Source organism: Aulonocara stuartgranti (genome assembly GCF_965226115.1).
Source record: "Aulonocara stuartgranti genome assembly, chromosome: 8".
NCBI lineage: Eukaryota > Metazoa > Chordata > Actinopteri > Cichliformes > Cichlidae > Aulonocara > Aulonocara stuartgranti.
Window position 1 is genome coordinate 31,417,085 of NC_138959.1, and position 13,264 is coordinate 31,430,348.

The following is a 13,264-nucleotide window of genomic DNA, read 5'->3' on the forward strand; positions in this document are numbered from 1 at the left end:
TTTAATAAATGACAAATTAAAAAGGCATGAACATTTTTTTTTTGTATCGAAAAAATATCGAACCGTGACACCAAAGTATCGAACCGAACCGAACCGTGAATTTTGTGTATCGTTGCACCCCTAATATATATATATATAGTGGGGCCAAAAAGTATTTAGTCAGCCACCGATTGTGCAAGTTCCCCCACTTCAAATGATGACAGAGGTCAGTAATTTGCACCAGAGGTACACTTCAACTGTGAGAGACAGAATGTGAAAAAAAAATCCATGAATCCACATGGTAGGATTTGTAAAGAATTTATTCGTAAATCAGGGTGGAAAATAAGTATTTGGTCAGTAACAAAAATACAACTCAATACTTTGTAACATAACCTTTGTTGGCAATAACAGAGGTCAAACGTTTACTATAGGTCTTTACCAGGTTTGCACACACAGTAGCTGGTATTTTGGCCCATTCCTCCATGCAGATCTTCTCGAGAGCAGTGATGTTTTGGGGCTGTCGCCGAGCAACACGGACTTTCAACTCCCGCCACAGATTTTCTATGGGGTTGAGGTCTGGAGACTGGCTAGGCCACTCCAGGACTTTCAAATGCTTCTTACGGAGCCACTCCTTTGTTGCCCGGGCGGTGTGTTTTGGATCATTGTCATGTTGGAAGACCCAGCCTCATTTCATCTTCAAAGTTCTCACTGATGGAAGGAGGTTTTGGCTCAAAATCTCACGATACATGGCCCCATTCATTCTGTCCTTAACACGGATCAGTCGTCCTGTCCCCTTGGCAGAAAAACAGCCCCATAGCATGATGTTTCCACCCCCATGCTTCACAGTAGGTATGGTGTTCTTGGGATGCAACTCAGTATTCTTCTTCCTCCAAACACGACGAGTTGAGTTTATACCAAAAAGTTCTACTTTGGTTTCATCTGACCACATGACATTCTCCCAATCCTCTGCTGTATCATCCATGTGCTCTCTGGCAAACTTCAGACGGGCCTGGACATGCACTGGCTTCAGCAGCGGAACACGTCTGGCACTGCGGGATTTGATTCCCTGCCGTTGTAGTGTGTTACTGATGGTGACCTTTGTTACTTTGGTCCCAGCTCTCTGCAGGTCATTCACCAGGTCCCCCCGTGTGGTTCTGGGATCTTTGCTCACCGTTCTCATGATCATTTTGACCCCACGGGATGAGATCTTGCGTGGAGCCCCAGATCGAGGGAGATTATCAGTGGTCTTGTATGTCTTCCATTTTCTGATGATTGCTCCCACAGTTGATTTTTTCACACCAAGCTGCTTGCCTATTGTAGATTCACTCTTCCCAGTCTGGTGCAGGTCTACAATACTTTTCCTGGTGTCCTTCGAAAGCTCTTTGGTCTTGGCCATGGCGGAGTTTGGAGTCTGACTGTTTGAGGCTGTGGACAGGTGTCTTTTATACAGATGATGAGTTCAAACAGGTGCCATTCATACAGGTAACGAGTGGGGGACAGAAAAGCTTCTTACAGAAGACGTTACAGGTCTGTGAGAGCCAGAGATTTTCCTTGTTTGAGGTGACCAAATACTTATTTTCCACCCTGATTTACGAATAAATTCTTTACAAATCCTACCATGTGGATTCATGGATTTTTTTTTCACATTCTGTCTCTCACAGTTGAAGTGTACCTCTGGTGCAAATTACTGACCTCTGTCATCATTTTAGGTGGGGGAACTTGCACAATCGGTGGCTGACTAAATACTTTTTTGCCCCACTGTATATATACATATATATATATATATATATATATATATGTGTGTGTGTGTGTGTGTGTGTGTGTGTGTGTGTTAGGGGTGCAACGATACACAAAATTCACAGTTTTAGATATATACATATTTATTTATATAATTGTAATGATAAATCGTAAAAAATACTGTGACTGAAAAGCTAAACTGCTAAAGCTCAACTTGAAATCTTTTTCATCTACCTTGTATCGATTGGTTATAACACTTGTAATTACTCAAGGCAAGAATATATTTATATTAGGGCTGGAGCCGAACCTGAATATGGTATTCGGATAGGCACGAATAGTGTTTTTTACGAATGCTTATTTTGAACAAATACTTTAAAAAATATTTGTATTCGAGAACAAGAAAAACTTTTTATCAAAAAGCTGAGTTTCCTTATGACCGGATGAGTGAGTAACACAGACTGCTCCAAACAGCAACAGAGAGGCTCGGCTGAGCAATAAAAGGCTGAACTGCATCACTATTTTTTGTACCTTAACTGGGTACAGGCAGTTTATAACTTTTGCAAAGATCGGGAGATTAATCAATTACACTGCATTATTGACATCTGCAGTCGGGTGCTCTCATAATCGCTCTGTTTACGTAGCTCTGTTAGCTCGGTAATTAAGACCAGCGGTCCCCAACCCCCGGGCCATGGACCGGTAGTGGTCCATAAGTCGTTTCAGGGTTTTTATTGGTATTCTGCCCCTTTGTTGTTGCTTCATTGGGTTTCTTTGGCTGGTGCATTTCTCATTTTTCCCACTAGAGGGCATTATTATCCCCTGAGTTTTGTGGCTTCTTCTTTAGTTATTTTGCCCCCTTTCGTGATGTGTTGTAAGCAGCAGGAAAAGTTCACACAGGCAGTGTGAGAAAATGCCTGGAGGAGAAAACAAGCTGCACAACTTTAAGCCCAGTTTACATCATTGGGGAGTTTGTTGAGCCATAATCTACGGTGGCCCTGAGAGGCCAAACGGACTGCAACTTCAGAAAACACTTGCAAAAAGAAAAATGCTGCAAAAAGAAAAACACTTGCAAAAAGAAAAATGCTCCAAAAAGAAAAACGCTGCAAAAGCACACACAACACAACGGAAATAGGAAAAAAGACAACGGAAATGTTTCTGGGGAGACAATAACCGGACAGACCAGTTGCACGACCCAAAACATGCTAACAAGTGCACTGGGACTGGGAGACACTTCAAAGAAGTGGAGCGGCCAAAGAGTAAACTTTCAAAAGTAAGTTCTGAATATTATGTCACTTATTTATGTGCAAATGTTTAATAATGAGGAACATTAAAACATTGCTGTTGGCCAAATGCCGGCAAAGTTATGTGACATTAGCGATGTTTGTACTTTCTTTGTTTTAAAGCCTTTACTTTATACGCCGTTGGATAGTCGACCATAATCTTACAGAGAATCTGATGATTTCATGGATAATTAAAGTCAGTCATATATCCACAAACACAACAGGCTGAAAGTCAGTGATGCTGCTCGGTTTGCAGTCCTGAATATCACAGCACAAGCAGGAGCCACTGCACTGTTAATGTTAGCTATGTTATATTGCTGCCTCTGTTCGGTGGTGTCGAGCCAAACGGACTTTAATGTGTGTTTGAACGAGCTGACGGTTCACTCGTTAAGCTGAAAGAAAGATGCTTTAATCACAGCAGTCACACGTGTCCACTGCACCATCTGGGACTCTTCTTGTTTACACTCGTAATAACACAAACACTAAATCCTGCTTCTCTGTGCTGTTGTGTAGCAGTGTGTACACCTGAGACTGTCACCTGTCTGTCTGTCCTGCACTCTCTCTCTGTTTCTTTCGCTCTGATTGTGGAATAAAAGTATGAACATGTGTTTATAAGTTACACTTGTGTTAGAATCCTGTAGCTTATCACACATTTGATTTCCATGTGTGACAACTGCAAGTGTCCAGAGTGAGGACAGACTGAGGGACCCACTGCTGCACATCATCTGTGAGGCTTTGCACCCCTGATGAGCCACCAGGACAAACTCAGCAGTGTGTGAGGAAGAGGAGGAGGAAGGAAGAGCCAGCAGCAGCTGACAGATGGAGAGAATAGACAGACTGTTCCCTGTTTGTGAAGGACTGCTAGGAAAGTTTAACATAACTGTCTGTGCTGAATCAGTCTTATTAGGTAATGTTCAAATAATTTGATCATCCCAGTGTTTTCAGTGTGGGAGAAAGTACTCAGGGCCTTCAAGTTACACACTATGAAAGGCAGCAACAAGTTTAATGTTCAGAAACCTAAAGTCTGTATCAGCAGCAGAATGGAGCTAAAATAAACGTTTGTTTCAGTTCTATGAAGCTTTGAGTATTTTGGATCAGTAGCTGCTGTGTGTGTTGCATCATATTGCTGTAACTGTTTATATGCTTTATATATTCTGAGCTAAGTTGATCTATAGTGTTACATCATATTCTATAAGGATGTTATGTGTTTGTAGACTTCCTGCCCAGTTTGACCCATTTAGCAGACGTCAGCCTGTTTAAGGCTCTGATGTCTATTCTGTGTGACTTACAGCAGTTATGACATGGTCTGATTTTCTTACCCAATAAAGGAATATTTCATATATCAGTCTACTCTTCATTCTATCAGAAACAGTAATCACAGCTCGTACATTTTCTTTTTACACATATATGTAAGCATTGAGCCAAATTTAGTAATGACAACATAATGAAGGAACAACATTTGTCTCTTATATATAATACATCTATAGATACACTGTCAAAGATACTTGAGTGTCTTTGAGTGAAGATTTAAGGTGATAGGACATATAAATAGCTGCAACTTGAATCTTTACTGAAGCTCAGTGTTTGGCACAGAGTTCATGAGGCTGCGTACTTTAAAGCTGCAGACCCTGAATTGGGATACAGCCTATCCAATTCAGGGGCTGTGTCCCAATTTAGGGTCTGCACGCTTGAAGTACGCGCACTACGCATACTACGTACGGTGTGTACTATAAGTACAAGAAGTGCGGAAGTGAGAGGCTTGTGAAATGGGACGGTATACGCTTCGTCGCGCTGTTCAGGTTGCCTAGCAACCATGATACTAACCGCTGGAAACGTGTCATACAACTTTGTTTGACAGAAATGAAGGAGAAAAATGTTTTGTTGGTCATTCATTTTTGTCATGACATCACTTTGATTGAGTATCTGAGGCTGAGACCACAGGACTGTAAAACATGATTGTTGGGCTTCATTTCTGTGCTGAACAGTCATTTAAGATTAGCTAGTAAATAACAATTAGTTAATGTTGTTCATGAGACTAAAGTCATCCCACCGTGGTAATGTAAATATAATATGGCCAATATTATAGTATGTACTTTTACTGTATGTTTACAGTCTTACAAATTAAAGAGAAAAAAAGGTCTTCAGTTAAAGACACAAAGACAAAGCGTGGTGTCCTGTCGTTCCTGGAACCATCTCCTCTTATGTTAAGCTCTCTGCATAGGGTGAATAGGGTTAGGGTTACATTCACCTGAGGGCAGCAGAATTGTTTTTTATCGTTAATATGTATTGTTTTTTATCGTTACCTCAGTTTCCCTGTGTCTTTTCCCGTGTGTTATGAATACATTTTATTTGGTACCAGTACTGGTTTTATTTTGTTGTATTTATCCGCAACACCTTAAAGGCCGGTCCGTAAAAATATTGTCGGATATAAATTGGATCATGGCGCAAAAAAGGTTGGGGACTGGATTTTGATAATAGGCTGCTGACAGAGTAACGTTAAAGTTCGGTTAAAAGGGATAAAACAATGCTTGTGTAGTTGTGTCGAATTGTATGCACTTGTGGGAGTTATATGTACGTTTAAATTACTCTGTCTTTTGCAGACAGCAAGATGTAGGCTATAGGGTAGTTAACCTTAGCAGAGCTTCCCGTTGTCCCTCATAAACTCATTAACTTAGCTGAAACTCCCCACATGGTCAACCAAATGGAAAAGTTGTGTGAAACTCGCAACACAGATGGGGCCATGGCTTTATTGGGAATTAAAATGTATTTTATATTAATTTTATTAATATATTATTTTTAATGACTATATGTTCTTTATAATTTAACATTTTGATGCAGCAGAATGTAATTACAATTAATTAAATGTAATTACAATCTCAACTCAATCAATGTGATTATAGATCACTTACAAGATATTTCTTTACTTAAGTATCTAAGTGTAGACTACTTATACTGCACTTATTTTATTCAACTTTGTTCATTAAAATATTTATGGACATGTAAGAAGCATCACATAAATATCTTTGTAAAACCACTAACATGGACAAGAGCACCAGGAAGCGAGCCTGCTACGGGCAAAGGGAAGAACATCAACCTTTTGGGATTTACTTACCTGGATGATTGAGCACGCATTGAGACATCTACCTTATATCTTCAAAAATAGATAAAACAAACAAGAATATCAGTCCTAAAGGCATCTTCCACAAAATGCAAATGAAACTCAAATATGAAAAAAAAGAAACAAATAATTTTCTTTTAAAACAAAATGGTATTTATTAGCTTTCAAATAACCAAAACTTGCAAGATAAGAAATTGAGGTAAACTGCTGTGGTCCAAAGCATCACAGAGTGTGTCTGTGGACATGTAGTACCAAACATACACTTACATTATCTAACTTTCACAGTAGCTTTTTGGACAAAGGTAAATGTGTGAATTAGTTTCCTGGGGTGCTTTAAATGCAGAGCAAACAATTATGCAAATGCATCAGCAAATCTGGGAATATCACCAAGTCACCTTCCACCACAACAGCCATGCGCAGGACTGGTCTGGACAGGTCTGCCAGTAACCACTGGGAGAAGGGCAACTGGAGCAGCGGTCCCCAACCCCCGGGCCTCGGACCGGTACCGGTCCGTGAGTCGTTTGGTACCGGGCCGTGAGAGTTGAGGCTCAGGTGTGAAATGTATGATTTTCAGGGTTTTTATTGGTTTTCAGCGTTATTTTGTTATCGTTTTTATCGTTAACTCGGTTTTCCTGGGTCTTTTCACGTGTGTTATGAATAAATCTTCTTTTTTTTTGGTACCGGTACTTTATTTTGTTGTATTTATCCGCGACACCTTAAAGGCCGGTCTGTGAAAATATTGTCGGGCATAAACCGGTCCGTGGTACAAAAAAGGTTGGGGACCGCTGAACTGGAGTGTCAGTCATGTTTGTCTCATCCCACTTGGAATAGACACAGTATCAATAAGTAACATGGCCTTGAGGTAATTTGACAGTGTAGCAAAATATTCAGCAACAAAGTATTTACTCGATGGTCAGTAGGGTCGGATGCATTTTTTCCTAAAAGGGAAGAGAAAAGAAGAAGAGTTGATTCAGTGTATCAAGTTTACAGGTGTCATCATGACCTTTCTGTCACTCCCATACAAAAGAGCCTGTTTCTTAGTCACGTGACAAAAATCAGCTCAAGTTATTTACAACACTGTGGTTTGGATCAAAGCTTTGATCTGGATAGAAACCGATGTTCTCAGCATTAAAGACACAAGTCTTAAACAAAGAAACGTGAGTGATCAGTGAAACTTAGTGGTAACAAATGTATCTTTATCTTTATTCACCTGATGATCACAAACATTCAGGATATTCTGGACTGCCTCTGATGTCTTACCGCTGCCTTCTGTCTGTGTCGGGTCGTGGTGTGTGTCTGTGTCCAGCGCATGTTTGTGACTCGGTGAAACTCAGCACAAACCTACAAACACCAGGAACACAGAACATCAAACATGAAGACAAGTAACTGACTTAGCTGTCAAATCCAACCTTCAAAGAGGAATTTCACAGTTTGTGTGCAGCCTATTTTTAGATGTTGTCCTAATTTCATTTTTAAGAATGGGCACTGAACCTCTTTGTATCACAAAGCTATTTTTCAGCCTTGTGAGAAAATGAATAGAGTACATTAGACTGCTTCTTTTGTAAATCAAGAAAACATATATTTATCTTTTCAACATGATTCAGTTTGATTAAAAAAACAATATATTTATTGGGCTCACAGACCTTGAGTCTGGGTATTCGTTTTAATCACTGTGGACAGAAGCTGCTGCTGTTGCTACCTAAGTCATCAGAAAAGTTGTTAAATTTTAAGATGAAAAACACATGTGACTGTGAGGCTGCTGTAAAAAAAGCAGTCACACTTTTCTCAGGTGTGTCGTTGACACATTATGTACACAATCAGTTAAAACTGAAAAATCGACGATGTGTGTTCAGAAACGAGCGCGAACATCAGCTGACTGACCTTCATGTGCGCTGTCTCACAGCACATTCAAACGCACATTTTCTTTGCTGCCACACAATATCCACATTTACAACAAGCTAAAACATCACATGGCGGCCATATTGAACAGATTTTCTGTCAGCGTCATTCAGGGTAGAGCGGAAATGTTGACGTGTGTATACGGAGCTCAGAAAAAACATTTACTCAAACATAGGCTACGTCCACAGTGGCCCTGATAGATTTGAAAACGCCGTTTTCGTCTGAAAACGCTCCGCATCCACACTAGTGTTTTCAGTTGTTTTCACAGAGTTGTGCGTCCACACTGAAATGTCCGAAAACGCTTACGTTCCAGTCCTGCGCATGCGTGAAATGCAAGAAGACCCGACCTGCCTCAGTTCTGTCTGCTGCTTATTTACTTTCCGGCTCTTTGAAACGTCGTGGCAAAATGTCGAGGAAAAGAGTTTGTTAAATGGACTAACAATGGGGTGGATTGGTTGCTGTGAGTAACACAAAAGTACAAAGTTGCAAACGCGAGTGAGAATTAAAGAATTTGAAGAAAAGCTCTCTGGAGCGCGTACAGACTGATATTAACCTTTAACAGGGCTGTCAAACAGAATAACTGCTGTGTAATGCCCTCCACTATCTTTGGTCACATGACTGCATCACATGACTAACATGCGTCATCGTTTTAGAAAGTCTCTGTTCTCACTGTCCACACTGCGACGCGAAAGCACCGTCTTTAAATGAAATGTATTCGTTTTCGAGAGCGTTTTCAAAACGCTGCGTTTTCCATGAGTAAAATGCCATCTCAGTGTGGACGGGAGGCCAAAACGGAGAGAAAACGATGCATTTTCAAACAAATTAGTGTGGACGTAGCCTTAATAATGAAGAAGGCAGTGTTTAGTCTGTTCCTGTATATAAGCTCTAAGGTGTTTAAACACTGTGAGAGATTTAGATGGATATCCCCACAGTCGTTATCAGTCAGGTCACCTGTCGGGGTTTACAGTGGATACCAACAGTGAGAGTGAACAATCAGAGCGTGTCTCTTCCTCTGAGTCAAATCTGGTGAGCCCACCGTTCACTACCGGCAGGATTTTAGGAGGTACAAGAAAAAGTCATAAAAATCTCCCTTACATCCTTGACTGTGGAAAGCTGCACAGACCACCTCTTTGCAAGCACATTACGCTCGCATACTGACTTCAGTGTCAGCGTTATTTAAAAGATCACGTACTGTCTGTGGCACCAACACAGAAACAAAGTCAGTCCCTTTTATAAATTACTCAGTGTTGGTCATAGCAGCTTTGATGTCGCTGCTGGACAGAAGCACTGGGCACTACATGGGGACTTACATTCACTATAAATCATCACTTTGTGTAGGTGTCCAGTGGGGAGTGAGATAATGCTGCCAGGCTTCCACACCATATCCTGCGTTGGCTGACCACGCAGCGTGCAGCATGCAGCACACAGCGTGCAGCATGCATGTGTGCGACAGCAGCTGGTGGTGGAGTCCTATATGTAGCAAAGCCCCCTTTATCATAGAAAAATCATAAATGTGACAAAGACCCCTCGGGTGAAAAGTTCACCAACACAGACTCGCTCACACAGCTAACTTGCACATTATGCAGTGGAAATGCTGTTCTCCAGTGTGAACGAGGCCACTCTGAGCCATTTTCATTAATTCCACACCATTAATGAGCGAGAAAACGAAATGGAGAAAGAAAATATGGCCATCAATCGCTGGTGTTGTTGGCAGGTGTATAATGAAGTATCAGAGTCCAATTGAATTGGCCCTAATTATACCAGCCTCCAGATATTTCTTCATCTTTACCACTTCTGTTAATGTGTGAGCGTGTCTGTGATTGTGCGCAAGCCTTACACACACGTGGATTAACACAAACACACACACAGTTAGGCTGAGTGTGTTTGCATTGCTGCCGTACAGACTCACACACGCTGTGATGCTTTGTTAACCAGTGGGAGGTCTGCTCTCCATACTTAATTAGAGAAGCAGCACTTAAGAGAAATGACATTATATATTAATTGAATTCATCTGATAATATTACGCAGCAGCTTTGCTGGTGGTCTGTCCCACAACTGCAGTCAGACCACAGAGCTCTGCGACAGATGTGCCCCCATCCACAGCCAGCAGTGTTCGATCTGCACAGTCACCTTTTCTTCTCTTCAAATGACGCAGACGGACAGACGGATCGATGTTCATGCCTAAAATGCAGTGCGTGCTGATGTGTCTGTGGCACACTTCAAACACATGACTGTGGGATCGGAGCCGGACTTTTACATTTGGAAATCGTCTTTGTTTCGTTTTGTGCTTTGGTATTTTCACTAGCTGGGCCCACGTCCTCATTTTAGGTTTGACAGTGTCTTAGTAGATAAAGGTGAACGCTTGGACATGAATTAAGCTGTGGTTTGGGGAAAGACTTGAAGGGACTGGCGGCGGCTCCCGGGCAGATCAACATGAATAGAAGTGAAGAAGTTAAAGAATTGAAAAGGGGAGGGAGGGGCACGTAAACGAGAACTAACAGCTAACTGGGGGAACATATATGGATAAGAACCGGAAGCAGCGTGTTTGGAGGCGTCGTCCCGCTCCAGAAACTCTGATACTTTATCTCCAATTATTTTATTTGCGGTCACTGTTTGACTCCTTTGTTAGGTTTTGGGATAGTTTAGTTTAGTTTAGTAGTTTAGTTCCATTACCAATCATATTGTGAGGTTGTTGAGTATTTGTTGATGTTCAGAATCTGTGCTATAATTACTGTAGTGACATCACTATGAGACAGAAATGTTTAATAATGGACAAGCCTTTAAAGAAAAAAATATGTTTCCTCAATGTCATCAAAAAAAGTGGATTTCACATTAAATTCAAGTTTCTAAACCCGGTACTGCAGCAGGATGAGCCAGCCAGAGTACACCCTGACAGGAACCAGCACTCCACAGGACTACAACACAGGGATGGACAGTCACACACTGTCGCATCCATGGATTTATTTAGAACTAGCATTCGTGTTTTCAGCCTATAAGGCAGCAGGAGCAGCTGGAGGAAGCCCACACAGGCACAGGAACATCCAGGCCAACCCAGACACTGGTCAGGCTTTCGGGCTGACCACTGCACCACAGAGTTGTTAGTGCTAGTTCACAACAGTCAAGGCGATACAGGAGAAGGAACCCCAACAATCCCAGAGGTACTTGGTCAGGAAGACGGAGCAAAGAAGAAACAACATTCAACATTCAGATCTTTGGAGCAGTAACCACAGAGCAGCAGAACTGCATGCAGACAAAGCACAGAGAGAAGACACAAGGTTAATGTAAAAGCACAGAGAGTGAAACAGAGGAGAATAAAGGCAACTCGCCCAACTCACCACAGGAGCTCCCCCAGCAGCCTGTGTGCGTAGCAGCACAACAGTGTGATGGTTCAAGGTCACATTAAGCTAAACTGTAAGCTGTAACAACAAAGACAGTTTAGGCTGCTAAAGTTCACCGTGTCCCAAACTGGTAGCTTGTTACTCTGTAGTGAGGAAAATCTGACACAGAAATAATAATCAAGTATTTGTAATGCCAACAAATATAAACAAATGCAATGCTGTAAATGTTTTAAGTTTACAGTAAAAAGCCCATTCATCCCTTATACGTGAAAATATTACAGAAGTCAATTCATTTTATTTATTTGCATTTTTAAAAGCATGTTTTCATCCTTATTTCTGCCTCAGAGTGTATTTCACTCATAAATGGAGGAGCTGTGTGGAGGTGTGGAGCACACACATAGCGTGTGTACTTTAAACAGGGTGGTGTACTTCAGTCGTACACACAGGAAGTTCATGTGTGTGGCAGATAAAGCAGAGCATGCATAGAATAACTGCACAGGAGGTGAATATGAGTTGGAATTTATAAACATTTTGACTCATTAACAAGATGAAAAGAAGGACTTTGTGATTTTCAGCTTGTTTAATTCAATTTACTGGGTGCTGAGTCTGTTTTGTGTAAGAAATAACAGGTTCATAACAACACACACTTTAACAGTCACACTGCAGGACTCTGAAACACGTCCCATACACACAGGCATGGTCAGGTACTTCCTGTATTCAAAATAAAAGCACGAGCTCTTTTCAACAGTTTGGTTCTCACATCTGCTCTTGACATTTTCCAGCACCAATTACCTACCTCACACACACACACACACACACACACACACATAGCTTCTCATGCAGCAACTATTTTTTTCAGGCGTCATGGCATGGCATGCAGAAAATTAATTTGATTGGGCAGAGTGCTTGCCTTTCAATATTTTCATCCTGGGAGCAGAGTTGTGGGTAACTCTCTAGGCAAGTCCCGGGCCTCCATCCAAGCTTCCACCCTCTCCTCCCACTCTGCAGTGTCAACATTAACCATGGCATTATTCGATCTGGTGGGAAACATACAGCTCAGGACAATGCTCCATCCAGTATTTCCACTTCTAGACCTAAGATCCAAACTATTTGGACGTATTTGCTGTTTTTCTTTGAATAAACAAAATGCATTTTTCCATATGGTCACATTTCTATAAGACCCAAAATATTATGTTTCTATTTAAATTTGAGCAGTTTTAGTCACATGATTAATCTCTGTGGCGCAAATTGGATAGAATGTGGGTTCAGTGGTGTCTGACATTTTTGGGCGAATTTGATAAAAACTGAAATTAATGTAAACCACCACTGCACCACTGCAAACTGGAATTCACTGTAAGGGCATTGCTGTACTACAGGAAGAAGAGCATTAAATGTATAACACCTAAAATGTTAGCTACAAGGTGGTTGCATTTTCAACTGCTTCACTGAGACTGACTGTAAATCAACTCCAAAACAAACCAATCAGCAACCAGCAGCATGTCAAGAATGGTAACACTGGTGAAACTGGTGAATAAGGTCTTGTTGTCAAAGGAATGGGATGCCCTGCACGGCTGCCAACACGGTTCAGCCTGGACAGACAAACATGGCGGTTACTCTTCTGTAGGACATCAAATCTGGTTTCATTTCAGGAAGTGTTTCCTCTGTAGATCCAGCAGCAACAAAAAGAAGAGCTGGATCCTGTGTGGGTCCGAGCTGGACAGGAAGGGTATATTTCATGTTGACTCATTTTTACTTACAAAGCAAGTAAAAATGCTTTGTAAGTATTTTTACTTGCCAACAACAATTACTTATAAATACGTCTGAAGCTCAGGTCCTCTGCCTGGTAGTTTCAAGTTTCTGCCGTATTCCTAAGAGCACACTCAGATGCTGTGCCTGGAATCTGCTGGAATAACAGC

The 13,264-nt window shown here is 41.3% G+C and overlaps 1 protein-coding gene and 1 long non-coding RNA gene across 7 annotated transcripts in view; one reads left to right on the forward strand and one right to left on the reverse strand.

Annotated features, from left to right (window-relative positions):
* rbfox3a (RNA binding fox-1 homolog 3a) overlaps positions 1-13,264 on the forward strand; it is a 184,315-nt gene that overhangs the window by 22,845 nt on the left and 148,206 nt on the right. The gene's annotated exons all lie outside the window — the stretch shown is intronic.
* Positions 282-13,264, reverse strand: part of LOC309713627 — a 102,924-nt gene continuing 89,941 nt past the window's right edge. Inside the window, exon 2 of the long non-coding RNA XR_014278626.1 lies at positions 282-358. This is a non-coding gene — a long non-coding RNA (uncharacterized lncRNA). The remainder of the gene's footprint in view (positions 359-13,264) is intronic.